The sequence below is a fragment of the Malus domestica genome, chromosome 08 (genome assembly GCF_042453785.1).
Source record: "Malus domestica chromosome 08, GDT2T_hap1".
Taxonomy (NCBI): Eukaryota; Viridiplantae; Streptophyta; class Magnoliopsida; order Rosales; family Rosaceae; genus Malus; species Malus domestica.
Genome location: NC_091668.1, coordinates 11,524,390 through 11,539,605, shown reverse-complemented (window position 1 = coordinate 11,539,605; position 15,216 = coordinate 11,524,390). Strand labels below are relative to the sequence as shown.

Sequence of the window (15,216 nt, the reverse complement as noted above, 5' to 3'; positions counted from 1 at the left end):
TTCCTCTCGACCCTCTCTCACCCAAAACGTACGGACGACACCCAAAACCACCCCAAACTTCGTGGATCGACGTGGAAATTAGTACTATCGTGTTTGTGAGTGTCATACGAACTCAAAGACACCATTTTCAGGTAAGATCTCCTTCGTTTTCACGTTTAAAACCCGACGACCGAAAATGGCACTATTCATGAACTTTATGTTGGTTGATTTTTAGGACAATCCAAGCTCACAGTGAGCTTTAGGAGGTCCTAAGGAAGCTCGGGGACGTTCGTTTGGAAGTTTTGGACGTCGGGATCGTAGAGTTCGACTTTGGCCGGTTTTGCTTGAATTTTTCCGGTGAGATTTGGTTGTTTTTAGAGCCTTAAACTAGTCTATTGTGATTCTTCATGAATGGGGCTTCAATTTGATATAAAATACGAAGAAAATGGGTGAAAAACAAAGGAGAACGAAAGGTTTGAAAACTCGCTGGAAACCGGCCGTCGGAAAAACCAGTCCGGCGAGCCGAGGTAGGGGGTGATGCGCGTGGGGGGCGCGTGGGGGCGCGTGGGACCTCCAAAATTTTTTCTAAAAATTGTACGACGTCCGTGACTTCGAGTAGGTCGAGGTGGTATATTCATATACCCAAATTGAGCATCGTACGAGAAGTTATTTCGAATTATTGGTGATGTGTTTAAAATTAACGTTTTTATAGTTGTTTCGCATATAGGTGAGATGTATTCCGAGGACGACCGCATCCAGGGACGCCACGGGGGTTACGACCCCTCGACTTATCAGTGAGTGGGCAGTTTTGATTTCGTATTACCTATATACAGTTATTTTTCCAGAAAATACGTTTTTATGAAAGTTATGAATTTAATTGCCATGCATGAAATTATTGAAATATTTAATGTGATAATTGATATATATGTACGTGAAATAACGCGGTGGACGCTCAGGTGAGTTTATTTATTTCCACATGAGTTATTTATTATGAATTGCTTTGAAAGCTCATAACCTGCACCTAGGTGATAGTGCTTATATTGTTATTCACCACACCGCACGCTCGTCTTGGATCCAAGTAGGTGGATGTCGTACAGACCATGTAAGGTTCCGACATGCTAGTTGTACAGATCACTAGATGTGATTCCAACTAGTGGGTGACCTTAGTTATGCGCGCCGATGATTAATGAGAGAAGCACTAGAGCGTATTTATACACCTGTCATCGTACAGACTACTATATGTAGTTCCGAGTGACGTGCAGAGTTGAACCGTACAGGTCACCGAGGTGACTCCGGTTGGATTGGATGTTGAGCTTTAGAATCAGCCGTACAGGACCATTATAGGGTCTCCGGTTGATTTATTACTTCACCTGACTATTATTGATGCATTCTGATTATATTTTGGGCATGGCATATCATTTCTGAGATATTATGATGATAGATATGTGCTGAGTTATGATGTGGCGTATATATATATGTATATATGCTATTTTCTGGGAAAGTATACAGGTTTTTACGGCGAGGGGATAGAATTGTTTTTAATGAACTGTTTTGGGAAAACTATTTTGTTTTACTAACCCACTCATTTTGTTTTGCGCCCCTCCAGGTTCTAGTTTAGCGTTTGGTGGCTCTCGAGGTCTTATTCCGGCATTCTGACAGACTTTCGACATGTAGGACTCACCTGAGGGTGATGTATTTTTATTTTAGTCCTACTTGACTGCAGTTAACCTATGCTCTGAACTTGTGTGTTTACTTTATAACTCGTCCGGTTACGTTCGTAGGTTGATATGCTAGAGTTTGGTTTGAATTCCTGCTTATGTATGTTGTTGTTTCGCTTCCGTGTCGCACTTATGGTTATGTCACGCTCACGTGACGACCAGATCCTCTGGATCAGGGTTTGTCAGTTTGGTATCAGAGCTTAGGTTGCAGTCATGTATAATTGTTAATGCTTTAATGATCTTTTAATGTTTTCTGTCAGAATCATGCTGCCTCGTAGAGAGCGTAGGGAGTTCCGTCGTACTCCTGAACCTAGTTTTCCGGATATTACTCAATTGGGGGAAGCAATGGCTCAGGCTTTCCAGAATGTGATTCGTCCTCCTCCCCCACCTCAGAGGACACATTTGGAGACCATGTACAATTTGAAGTTAGATCGTTTTATGGGTGATGAAGGTCACAAAGGGGCAGAGAAATGGCTAGATCACATTGAAAAGACATTTCAGGTAATGCAAAGTCAGGGGAATTTTCCGGCTGATAGGTGGGTGGAGACCACTACCTGGTTTTTGGGTCTAAAGCCGGCTAGTTGGTGGAGGAATCAGACTCAGTTTATGACCCCAGCTATGGCATCTGATTGGGCTGTGTTTAAAGATAATTTCAAGAAAAGATTTGTCCCTTCAGAGTATATTGATCGTAAGAAACAGGAATTTACTCGGTTGAAACAGAAGAATATGTCAGCTCATGAGTACTACAGAAAGTTTACTGATTTATCTCGCTATGACCCTGATACAGTTGGTAATCAGGGAGAGATGCTTCGACGTTTCAAGTTGGGATCTAAGAAGAAGTGGCGTACCTTTGCCAGTGCACTTCCCTGCGCCGACTACCATGAGTTTTTCGAGATTTTGGTCAGGATGGAGGACTCTGATAAACTTTCTAGTGAGAGTGATGATGACGAGGATAAGAATGACGGTCAGAAAAAGAATGATAAAGGTAAAGGTATTACTATTCCGGGACCTCGCAAGACTCAGAATTTTAAGAAGAGTGGAGCAAGTTCGAGTTCTTCTAGTGGTGGATTCAGTGTTACTGGCCCTAGAAGAGGTGGTGGTAGATTTTCTGGTGGGCCTAGATTTCAGAGGCAGAGGGATTCTGGTGGTTCTGGCGCTCCGTGGTGCCGCCGTTGTAACTTCCGTCACCATGGTGAGTGTAGGAGAGGTAGTGGTGCTTGCTTTACGTGTGGGCAAATGGGACATCGGGCTTCTCAGTGTCCCCAGGGTCAGCAGAGACCTCAGCAGACTAATATGCCACCTCCAGCACCGATTCAGCAGAGTTTTAGACCAGGTGGTTATGGCCAGTCGAGTCGTGGTGGTGCCTACCACTACCAGGGGGATGCTGCTCCATATGCTCCCGGACATTATCAGTATCCCCAGGAGCCTTATCCTCAGCCAGGGTATTCTCAGGATTTTGGAGGTTATTCTTCTTATTCATCTATGCCAGCTGGTGGATCGCAGTGGCATCAGGGAGGCCAGCCCCGTCAGGGGGAAGTTGCTACTAGTGGTGTAGGATCATCCAGGCAGCCTAGTCAGCTAGGCCAGGGGCGTAATCCTCAGGGACGAGGTAATCAGGGCAGTAGAGGCCGAGGTGGACGACAGCAAGCTCAGGGGCGAGTTAATCATATTTCACTGCAGGAGGCTCAGAACCATCCAGACTTGATAATGGGTACGTTAAATGTTCTTGGTCATTTTGCTAAGGTTTTGATTGATTGTGGTGCTACGCACTCTGTGATTTCTCATACGTTTGCTCAAATGACCCAACCTTACCCTTCACCTCTGGGATTTGATTTAGAGTTTGCCATGCCTAGAGGAGATAAATGTTATGTTGATAATGTGTATCTTGGGTGTCCAGTGATGATAGAGGGCGTGGTTATGTCAGCTGATCTTATTCCGTTAGATATTGTGGATTTTGATGTGATTCTAGGGGCTGATTGGTTGCATTATAATCGTGCCCATATTGATTGTTATGGTAAATCAGTTACTTTTTATCGTACTGGACTACCCAAGGTGACTTTTGTGGGCGAGAGAAGTGGGGTGAGACATGGTGTTATTTCTGCCATATGGGCGAGGAAATTATTATCGAAGGGTTGTCAGGGATATTTAGCACATGTGGTGCTAAATGATGTTGTTCCTACTAGTATAGAAGAAGTTGGTGTGGTCAGACATTATCCGGATGTATTCCCTGATGATTTGCCGGGGTTGCCGCCAGACAGAGAGGTGGAATTCGCTATTGATTTGCTTCCAGGTACTGACCCTATATCTTTGACTCCTTATAGAATGGCTCCTGCTGAGTTGAGAGAATTGAAAATCCAGTTGCAAGAATTACTTGATAAAGGTTTCATTCAACCTAGTTCGTCACCTTGGGGTGCCCCAGTATTATTTGTGAGGAAGAAAGATGGAACTCTGCGATTGTGTATTGATTATAGGCAATTGAACCGAGTAACGATTAAAAACCGTTATCCATTGCCTCGCATTGATGATTTGTTTGATCAGCTGAAAGATGTGTGTGTATTTTCTAAGATTGATTTGAGATCCGGGTATTATCAATTGAAGATTAAAGAAGATGATGTAACCAAGACGGCTTTCCGAACTCGATACGGACATTATGAATTTTTGGTTATGCCGTTTGGGTTGACTAATGCACCTGCAGCTTTTATGAGGTTGATGAATGAGGTATTCCAGCAATATCTTGATAAATTTGTTATTGTTTTTATTGATGATATTCTGGTATACTCTAAATCTCAAGCAGATCATATCTGACACCTTAACTTGGTGTTAAGGAAATTGAGGGAGCATCAGTTGTATGCTAAGTTCAGTAAATGTCAGTTTTGGTTGACTGAAGTGGCATTTTTGGGGCATGTTGTATCGGCTCAAGGAATTCAAGTTGATCCTCAAAAGATAGCAGCGGTGGAGAATTGGGAGCAACCTCAAACCGTCACTGAGGTACGTAGTTTTCTTGGTTTAGCAGGTTATTATCGACGGTTCGTTCAGGATTTTTCTATGATTGCTTTGCCGTTAACGAAGTTGACCAGGAAGGATGTTAAATTTGAGTGGGATGAAAATTGTGAGCGGAGTTTCCAGCAATTGAAATATTGCCTCACTCATGCTCCAGTGTTGGTACTTCCTGATGATAGCGGAAATTTTGAAATTTACAGTGATGCTTTCTTAAATGGTTTGGGATGTGTTTTGATGCAGCATAATAAGGTGATTGCCTATGCTTCTCAGCAGTTGAAAAATCATGAAAGGAACTATCCTACTCACGATCTTGAATTGGCAGCAATTGTTTTTGCCTTGAAGATTTGGAGGCATTATTTGTATGGTGAGAAGTGTAAGATCTTCACTGATCACAAGAGTCTTCAGTATTTATTTACTCAGCATGATCTTAATCTTCGTCAGCGAAGGTGGATGGAATTGCTAAGTGATTATGATTGTACTATTGAGTATCATCCAGGTCGTGCTAATGTGGTAGCGGATGCACTGAGTAGGAAACCCCAAGGTAGGCTTAATGCCTTATATGCTAGTCGTGTTCCTCTTCTTGCTGAACTGAGGGCAACTGGAGTAAGATTGGAGTGGGAAAATCAGAGTGGAGCTTTTCTTGCTAGTTTTCAAGTCAGGCCAGTTTTGGTGGATCGTATACTCGAAGCTCAGATGGTGGATGAGGAAATTCAGGAGTTGGTTCAATTAAGAAGTGAAGGGAAAAAGAAAGACCTTAGAATTCGGGAATCAGATGGTATGCTCATGCAAGAAAACAGAATGTATGTTCCGAATAATGAGGAATTAAAGAAGGAAATTTTAGATGAAGCGCATTGTTCAGCTTATGCGATGCACCCGGGAGGAACTAAAATGTATCATACCATTCGACCATTTTATTATTGGCCGGGTATGAAAAGAGAAATTGCAGATTATGTGAGTAGATGTATTATTTGCCAGCAAGTGAAGGCAGAAAGAAAGAATCCATTTGGGCGAATGCAGCCACTTCCCGTTCCCCAGTGGAAATGGGAAAATATAACCATGGATTTCGTGTATAAACTTCCTCGTACACGAAATGGATTTGATGGTATTTGGGTGATTGTGGATCGACTTACCAAATCAGCGCATTTCATTCCAGTTAGGGAGAAGTACCCTCTGAATAAATTGGCTAAGTTGTTCATTACAAAGATTGTAAAGTATCATGGAGTTCCAGTAAATATTATTTCTGATCGAGACCCAAGATTTACTTCTAAATTCTGGGTGGCTTTTCAGGAAGCTCTTGGTACACAATTACTGTATAGCACAACTTATCATCCTCAAACTGATGGGCAATCAGAGAGGACCATTCAGACGTTGGAGGATATGTTGAGATCTTCAGTATTACAATTTGGTGATTCCTGGCATGATCGTCTGGACTTGATGGAGTTTGCTTACAATAACAGTTTTCACTCGAGCATTGGTATGTCACCATTTGAGGCACTTTATGGTAGGGCGTGTCGAACGCCATTATGTTGGTCTGAGGTTGGTGAAAGGGTGTTAAAAGGCCCAGAGATTGTAGATGAGACAACTCAAAATGTTCAAGTAATTAAAGCAAACCTGAAGGCAGCCCAAGATCGACAGAAGAGTTTAGCGGATCGGCATACTACTGATCGAGTGTATGATGTGGGTGATTGGATGTTTTTGAAATTGTCACCTTGGAGAGGTGTGGTACGATTTGGAAAAAGAGGAAAGCTAAGTCCGAGATACATTGGACCTTATGTAATCACTGAAAGAATTGGTGAAGTTGCCTACCGGCTAGAGTTGCCTCCGGAGCTATCTAAGGTCCATAATGTGTTCCATGTCTCTATGCTTCGGCATTATACTTCTGATCCTTCTCATGTGATCCCTCCTCAACCGTTAGAGATTAATCCGGATTTGACTTATGATGAGGAACCAGTCACTATATTGTGGAGGAACCATTCTGTGGAGGAAGCTACCTGGGAGACAGAAGATCGAATGAGAGAGAGATGTACCCAAGGTTATTCTATGGGTATTAAGTGCGTTAATTGGTTATGGGAATTTCGGGGACGAAATTCTATAAGGAGGGGAGATTGTCACAGCCCGTCCCAGGATTTATATATCGAGAACGTGAAATGACGATTTTACCCTTGACGGGTACTAAGGTACGTATGCTTGTGACATTATTAGTTCCTAAGTTTGTGGAAATTGATTAAGTTGGATAGAATTTTTAAAGTTTGGAATATTTGTTTGATTGGGATGTAATGGATGGTAGGGATTGCTTGGGACATCACAAACTTACCCTCTCTCTCTCTCCTCATCTCGTAGCCTCTCTCTTGCTCCTTCCTCTCAACCCTCTCTCACTCTCTCTCACCCAAAACGTACGGACGACACCCAAAACCACCCCAAACTTCGTGGATCGACGTGGAAATTAGTACCATCGTGTTCGTGAGTGTCCTACGAACTCAAAGACACCATTTTCAGGTAAGATCTCCTTCGTTTTCACGTTTAAAACCCGAGGATCAAAAATGGCACTATTCATGAACTTTATGTTGGTTGATTTTTAGGACAATCCAAGCTCACAGTGAGCTTTAGGAGGTCCTAAGGAAGCTCGGGGACGTTCGTTTGGAAGTTTTGGACGTCGGGATCGTCGAGTTCGACTTTGGCCGGTTTTGCTTGAATTTTTCCGGTGAGATATGGTTGTTTTTAGAGCCTTAAACTAGTCTATTGTGATTCTTCATGATTGGGGCTTCAATTTGATATAAAATACGAAGAAAATGGGTGAAAAACGAAGGAGAACGAAGGGTTTGAAAACTTGCCGGAAACCGGCCGCTGGAAAAACCAGTTCCGCGAGCCGAGGTAGGGGGTGATGCGCGTGGGGGGCGCGTGGGACCTCCAAAATTTTTTCTAAAAATTGTACGACGTCCGTGACGTCGAGTAGGTCGAGGTGGCATATTCATATACCCAAATTGAGCATCGTATGAGAAGTTATTTCGAATTATTGGTGATGTGTTTACAATTAACGTTTTTATAGTTGTTTCGCATATAGGTGAGATGTATTCCGAGGACGACCGCATCCAGGGACGCCACGGGGGTTACGACCCCTCGACTTATCAGTGAGTGGGCAGTTTTGATTTCGTATTACCTATATACAGTTATTTTCCCAGAAAATACGTTTTTATGAAAGTTATGAATTTAATTGCCATGCATGAAATTATTGAAATATTTAATGTGATAATTGATATATATGTACGTGAAATAACGCGATGGACGCTCAGGTGAGTTTATTTATTTCCAGTTGAGTTATTTATTATGAATTGCATTGAAAGCTCATAACCTGCACCTAGGTGATAGTGCTTATATTGTTATTCACCACACCGCACGCTCGTCTTGGATCCAAGTAGGTGGATGTCGTACAGACCATGTGAGGGTTCCGACATGCTAGTTGTACAGATCACTAGATGTGATTCCAACTAGTGGGTGACCTTAGTTATGCGCGCCGATGATTGATGAGAGAAGCACTAGAGCGTATTTATACACCTGTCATCGTACAAACTACTATATGTAGTTCCGAGTGACGTGCAGAGTTGAACCGTACAGGTCACCGAGGTGACTCCAGTTGGATTGGATGTTGAGCTTTAGAATCAGCCGTACAAGACCATTGTAGGGTCTCCGGTTGATTTATTACTTCACTTGACTATTATTGATGCATTCTGATTATATTTTGGGCATGGCATATCATTTCTGAGATATTATGATGATGGATATGTGCTGAGTTATGATGTGGCGTATATATATATGTATATATGCTATTTTCTGGGAAAGTATACAGGTTTTTACGGCGAGGGGATAGAATTGTTTTTAATGAACTGTTTTGGGAAAACTATTTTGTTTTACTGACCCACTCATTTTGTTTTGCGCCCCTCCAGGTTCTAGTTTAGCGGTTGGTGGCTCTCGAGGTCTTATTCCGGCGTTCTGATAGACTTTCGACATGTAGGACTCACCTGAGGGTGATGTATTTTTATTTTAGTCCTACTTGACTGCAGTTAACCTATGCTCTGAACTTGTGTGTTTACTTTATAACTCGTCCGGTTACGTTCGTAGGTTGATATGCTAGAGTTTGGTTTGAATTCCTGCTTATGTATGCTGTTGTTTCGCTTCCGTGTCGCACTTATGGTTACGTCACGCTCACGTGACGGCCAGCACACCTGGATCCTCTGGATCGGGGTGTGTCAGCTTTAGCCATAATAGAACATTAGTTAAAGATTGTGTGATGCTAAGGGTTTGTTTAATGGATTTTGTATTTATTGATAAATTTTTATTTTATTATGAGTTTATCTTGTACTGATGGTAATTATGCAATAAGGTAAAAAAATAATTTACATTTAAGATTTAAGTTGAGTGTAAAGTAATATTATATGAGTTCAAATAAAATTTCTCATAATATTATATTAAAATTATGTTCACACCCCATAATTTGTTAAATCACCCCACCATCAAAAATTTCCCCAACAATTTCAACTTTACCCTTCTTTCTCAAGGATGTACCACTCCTTGCAAAAACAAAATATCCCACATCGATCCAGCCTACCTCCTCACTGTCGTCGGTGACTCTGTTGTGTTCTCTAGGATCAACCACACCCTTGAAATCGAGCCACGAGGGAGGGAAAATGTGATCCATGAGAATTTTTTGTTGTGACGGGAACATTGATGGTACACGGCATGTTTTTATGTAAGTGGTGGAAATTTTTAATTTTTAAATTATTAATTTTTTAACACATATATCCCACCATTTATATAGGGACATGTGGTGTTCCGTCTCGTGTGACGGTTACACTGAAAAATCTGTTGTGATCCATGACTGTAGTGTGGTTTGGTCTTTATGATTTAGCTAAGCAATTAAGTCTTTGAGGGAAACATAATTCAACCGTTAGGCTTCTTTTTGGGGCTCTATAGGATTCTCTCCCCTCTTTTTTTTCTCCCCTTCCCTCCCCTCTTATTTAAACGGTCACGGTTAAGCCTTGACATCTTATATTAATTTTTTATAAAAAGAGAAAGATAAAATAGAGAATGTGAGAGAATGGAATGGAATGAGATGGAAAGAGGATGGGGGAGAATCCGAATCCCTAGTAAACCTAGTTCATATATGATTATTGTTTTTCAAAAGAGTGGCACTATCGACACATATTATTTTATTTTTCATACACCTCTTTGTTAATTTATGTAATTTTATTATATTTAATTCATTTGATTCAATAATAAAAATTAAGAGTAGTTTGTGAAAAGTAAAAAGATGTGAGGGATAGCAAAACCCTTAAGAAAGAAGTCTGCAAATCAGAAAAGAAATTAAAAGGAAGAAATAGTTTGGATTGTGGGGATGAGCTAGTTTTGCTTTGCTACTAGAGTACTAGTTCTGAGATATCCCTCAACTTTTTTCACATGGGATGTTTCACTGACTATTGCTTTGATGCCAAAAACTTAAAGTTGGAAAATGCAACGCGTATGGGGTTCGGCAACTTTTACCTAATCAATAACTTCCTTGTGTTCCCACGTACTTTTACTCCTCCAACCGTAATCTGCACTTCTATTAGCAATGGATTTTTTTAATCGAAGAAAAACTTTGAGTTTAAATTTAGAATAATGTTAGGGTGATTAAATTTATAAACTAAAATTATAAACTAAATAATGTGTCATTAATAAAAATGAGGATGTTTATTAATGTTTAAGTAATATTCCAATCATCAACTTACATGTCATTTAATTTACATTTAATTTATAAATTTAGTCTCCTTAATATTACTCTTAAATTTAATAACGCGTTAAGTAGCTCGCTTAAAAAGTACATTTGCAAAGAATGAAGATTCTGTTCGAATCTTCTTTGTGAGAATAATGAAACTCAACAAAATTGACGAAGTCCACACAAGTGGTGGAGCATGTGATTTTCGGATAATGATCGAGAAAGCAATCCCAGTGATGTAATTGTATCATCAGAAGTTTACCTATTGGACTTAAATCATGACCCGCTTGACTAGAAAAGCTATATTTGCTGGGATAGGGACAATACCGTACAATTACTGTCATTGATTGGAAATGACTTACCACTTCCCTCGGATTCCCTTCAATTATTGACCATCCACACAGAGATCTAAAGCAGCTCTACATGTGAATTCTTGTTGGACTTTGAAAGAAAGCAAGCCAGAGTGTAATTAACAATAGAATGATATATATATAAGGGGCATTGTGGTATTTTCATGTCATGTTTTGATTAAAACTTCAGAAAATTATAACAATTGGTTAAAATTCTATACATGATCCAAATTTAGACTATCTTTCCAAATTTCCCTTGCGAGTTCAAATATATCCCTAAGCTTGTAGAATCTCTTAATACCCTAAAAGAAGCACTCATGTCTAGGATTATGTCAAAATTGAAAAAGAAAAAAAATGATGAAATTAGGAGTGGAGTGAAGCAAAGGCACAACTTTCATCATAATATGTAACAAGTCGATTGAGTGACCTCAAATAAAATTCGAACATTAACGTTAGAATAAGAAAATTCTTTTGTATAACAAGGATTATCACCATAGTTTAGAGGTGAGACTTTTACACAAGAGGTAGGCGACCACTATCTGGGCACGCAGTCATCATATGCTAATCTCCAATTTAACTTTGAAACTTTCAAAACGACGTGTCGTCTTATATCAGTCACGACTCACACTTGAAACGACAACCGATGAGTCAGTATCCTTCAGTCAGCAGCACGTACGTAACTTAGAAAGCGAGGGGAAAATGCCAGAGGCGTTGTTTAGGCTACTGCAGCTGCACAAGGACGTGCCAAAAGCCGCCTGGTTCTACGCCGAAGGGTTGGACTTCACCGTCAATGTCTGCACTCTTCGATAGACGGATCTACAGTCCAGCCCATTCAAGCTTTCCCTTATGCAATACCCCAAGTGAACTCTCCCTCTCCATTCTCTGAGACTCTGTGCTCGGTGCACACCAGGTGTTTGATGATTTGTATAAACCAGTTTTTTACACATCCTTTCCCACAAATTGTACTGTTTGCTCGTGTTTTTCGTAAAAACAGTATAATTGAAAGAGACCCAAGTGAAGTTTGTGTCGATTGAAAGAGTAAAGCTTAGAATTTCTTGGGTTTTTTCGATGTTATAATTCTTGGTATTTTTTGGTAATGTGGTGTTATTTGAGCAGTAATTGGATTTAAGCTTTATGTTTTGAATGAAATTGGCATCTGCTAATGACTAATTTTGACAGGGAACATGCATTGTAGAATGGAAACTCTTCACTTTTGTCCTTCACAGTGCCAGACATTAATCAAATAGTGACCAAGTTGGTGGCATAAGGAGCTGAAACTTGATGGCCCTATCAAATATGAAGTCCATGGCAAGGTGATGACTAAATTTCTAAACAAAACCGTTGTGATCATTTGTTCATATATCATTGCTACACTGGGTGCAGAGATTTTAGTAAGAGTTTCGTGTTACAGGTTGCTGCCATGCGATGTATTTGATGGGCATATGTTAGGCCTTTATGAACCTGCTTAGGTTTTTCAGAAGCAAACCCCTTGAAAAAGTGCGACCAGCTGAGGATCAAAATATGGTGATTCGAGCTTTCGTAAGTGAACCTTGAAATTTTTACCCCATTACACAAATGACTGTAGGAGCTTCTATTCCTAATTCTCTGTCATTCTCTTTTGGTAGCATAGTTTGGACCCAAAAAAATTCACCAATTACATAGATCAAACTCAAAGTAACAATGTCACTTATACATGACATTGTGTTATTGGTTTGGAACGGCAATGTGGCATCTGAAGGGGCGCATGTAAGTCCTTACACAATGAGTCTGACCAATTAAGATGTCTAATGTAAGATGCTGTCAATTGATTTATGCCTAAATAAGAGGAAATTGTAGCAATGGTCTATCAACTTTAACTCAATTGGAGTAATGGTCCCTCAACTAAAAATCTAAGACCATTAATCCCTTAACTTCTCAAAACGTGCGGCTATGGTCATTTTCTTCAACTCCGTTAGAACTTCCGTCAAAATGAGTCATGTGCCATGAGGCTGAATCAGGGGCAATTATGGAAAACCAAATGAGAAAAATTGTAGCAATGATTTCTCAATTTAACCCAACTAAAGAAATGGTCCCTCAACTTTAACTCAATTAGAGCAATGGTCTTTCATCTTTATATCAATTGTAGCAATGATCCTTCCAACATAACTCATTTTGACGGAGTTAACGAAAAGGACCATAGCTGCACGTTTTGAAGAATTAAGGGACCAATGATAATGGATCTTCTGACTAGGACTACAACTCCGATCTGAAATTCACCGTCTCGATCGTTCAGTTTGAAGTTGTTACTTTGTATGTTGTTTCTCTCTGTGCAGCTCTTTTCTTTGTTTCATCTTATATCGACATGGGTCCGAGCACAAATATCAGAAAACAGAGGTATAAATCTTTGTCTTCGACTTTGTTTTATACAAATTGATGTGCATATTGAGCTACAAAACAACCAATTTCTGATATATTTGTGTGTATAGTTTGTGAATTGGGCATGGAAATTTATTTTGGTGAGCTTGAATTCTGCATATAAATTGTTAGTTTAGGTTAATTTGTTTTCTGGAGCTGAAACTTTCCTTGCTGCGATTTATCTGTTTCTATTGACCTTTCAAGTTAGCAAAAATGATAAATGACAGTATTCAATTAATTACCTTACCTCTAAAGAGTAAAGACCTATCTGCCGGATGGAGATATTGGGTGGTGACGTCTGTGCTGTCCTTGAAAGGGAATATCAAAATATGGCTGCTGAGTTTATGGTGAAAGATGTCCAGTTGATTTGGGCAGAGGTTTTTAGCTTTTACCTCTTCACTTTATTAGATTGAAGATAGGTATAAGTTACAGCTTAATGTTGATGTTGCCATCTATGTCTAGTAAAATTTTTGTGTTGAGTTTATGTTGTGTAACTTGCATTTCCCTTGAATGAAATTGCTACGTGCGTGTCTATTTCATTAGCCATTATTTTGATTCTAGTTATAGTAGATAACAAAACAGGTGATTTTCATATGTAAATACTATTTGGTCTTCTTGTGGTAGGTCAAGCTTGTAAAGTGCTTGTGCAAAATATTGTGGTCGATATTTCCTTTAATCAGTTAGGAGGGCTATGTACACTATGCTTTCACGAGTAGGTAGTCATTCACACAGAGCTGAATTGACAATGAAGTTCAATTTGTCACATATGAATTGAATGATTTACCAGATTTCATTCATATAATCGGATTCTTGTATGGAAGCTTTAAGTTGTCTAATGAAACTTGTTTTTCAAGTCTTCTGTTGAAAGTATATTGTGACTTATGCCTTATAACCAATAACCTTGAATGGTATTCGATTAGAGTACTCTTTTATTTATTAAAGTCTACTAATCAAACTCTTTTATTCTGGGGAAATGTGATTGGATCTTATTATTAATTTTTTTTTTTTTTGGAAAACGATCTTATTATTAAATTTGGTTATGCTAGATTAGACTGGAAATGGTCTATGTGTATAGGATTTGTATAGGATTTATGTAGTAGTACCGGTTGACTCCCCCCCCCCCCCCTCTTATTCCTTGTATTTTCAGCAAGCTAGTAAACCTTCTGATAGTTTGTTCGAGCTGAAGTTCAACACGCATGTTTATGGAACTCTTCACGCTAACATTTTTCGTTTCCCATCTGCAACAATGAAAATGGTTAAGACACTATTTTATGAACTACAACAACTATTTCTGGAACTACCGCAAGTAAAAACCCACGCTATTTATGAAATGAACCAAAATAATCCACACTGTATTTGGAAGGTAACAAAATAAACATTATTTTTAAAATTACAGCAAAATAACTAATATTATTTCTGAAAGTAAACCAAAATAATACATATTATTTTTGGAATTACACCAAAATAATTAACACTATTTATGAAAGTGAGCCATAATAATTCATACTATTTCTGGAACTACAACGAAAAACTCACTATTTACGAAACCGAACCAAAATAACTCATACTATTTATGCAAGGGAGCAAAATAAACATTATTTTTGAACTATTTCTAACAGTGAACCACTATTTCTTGAACTACAACAAAAATAACTCACGCTGTTTCTAAAAGTGAACCAAACTAACCCTCACTATTTCTTAAACAACATTATAACCTACACTATTTTGGAAAGTGAACTAAAATAATCCACACTATTTCTTGAACTACAGCATAATAACTTGTACTATTTTTGAAAGTAAAATAACTCACACTATTTATGAAAAATAACATAACTTACACTATTTATGAAAAATAACAAAATAAACACTATTTCTGGAACTAATACAAAATAACTCACACTAATTCTATATTTGAACAAAAAATAATGCACACTATTGCTGAAACTATTGCAAAATGATATACTATTTATGAAATTGAATAAAAACACACTTTCTTATGGTTCTAAAATATGCTAGGCACTTATCG

At 39.1% G+C, this 15,216-nt stretch overlaps 1 long non-coding RNA gene and 1 pseudogene across 3 annotated transcripts; both read left to right on the top strand.

The window, feature by feature from the left end:
* The first annotated feature begins 424 nt into the window (after nucleotides 1-424).
* On the top strand, nucleotides 425-7,829 carry LOC139198028 (uncharacterized; annotated as a pseudogene).
* Nucleotides 7,830-11,376: 3,547 nt separating this feature from the next.
* LOC108171837 (uncharacterized) lies at nucleotides 11,377-14,043 on the top strand. 3 transcript variants are annotated; one of them, XR_011583453.1, is made up of 6 exons: nucleotides 11,377-11,706; nucleotides 11,976-12,109; nucleotides 12,208-12,335; nucleotides 12,422-12,542; nucleotides 13,109-13,169; nucleotides 13,446-13,669. It is a non-coding gene; the product is annotated as an uncharacterized lncRNA (long non-coding RNA). The 3 variants fall into 3 exon arrangements; XR_011583451.1 differs by lacking the exons at nucleotides 12,422-12,542; nucleotides 13,446-13,669 and adding an exon at nucleotides 13,815-14,043; XR_011583452.1 differs by lacking the exon at nucleotides 12,422-12,542 and having other exon boundaries at nucleotides 13,446-13,539.
* Nucleotides 14,044-15,216: the final 1,173 nt, after the last annotated feature.